The sequence below is a fragment of the Apis dorsata genome, unplaced genomic scaffold, assembly GCF_000469605.1.
Source record: "Apis dorsata unplaced genomic scaffold, Apis dorsata 1.3 scaffold_381, whole genome shotgun sequence".
Classification (NCBI taxonomy): Eukaryota; Metazoa; Arthropoda; class Insecta; order Hymenoptera; family Apidae; genus Apis; species Apis dorsata.
Window position 1 is genome coordinate 749,371 of NW_006263643.1, and position 488 is coordinate 749,858.

At 22.7% G+C, this 488-nt stretch overlaps 1 protein-coding gene across 2 annotated transcripts in view; it reads left to right on the plus strand.

Moving 5' to 3' along the window:
* LOC102679959 (carboxypeptidase Q-like) overlaps positions 1–488 on the plus strand; it is an 11,706-nt gene that overhangs the window by 6,086 nt on the left and 5,132 nt on the right. The gene's annotated exons all lie outside the window — the stretch shown is intronic.

Below are 488 nucleotides of genomic sequence, written 5' to 3' on the forward strand. Positions count from 1 at the left end.
ATATGTACGGTTTATTTAATACATTAACATATTCGAAATAAATTTACTTAGTATTCCTGGCAATATATCTTAAATTTCTTATATTCATGATTCTTCAACAATGTAATGCAATATTTTAAAAGAAAACCTGACGAAATCTGATCTGCTCTAATATATGTACTGCATGTATTTCTTATTAATTTATAAGAAACAAGTTTCTTATTCTAATTTCTCTCTCTTCAAGTTTCTTATTCTAAAACAAGGATTACTTTCTTTCGAACATTCAACGTAATTCATTTCGAACAATAATGCATGTACGTGTTACTAATAAATCATATCAATTCATTTAAAATATTTTGAATTAAGGATTTTAATTTTCTTTTTTTTTGAATAAATGATGCATTGAATGAGCTATTGTGTCTACTATATCTATTATTTTTAATACCATATCGAATTGAAAAGATTTTTAAAATGTATTTGTATTGATTATTATATCCTTGACTTATTTT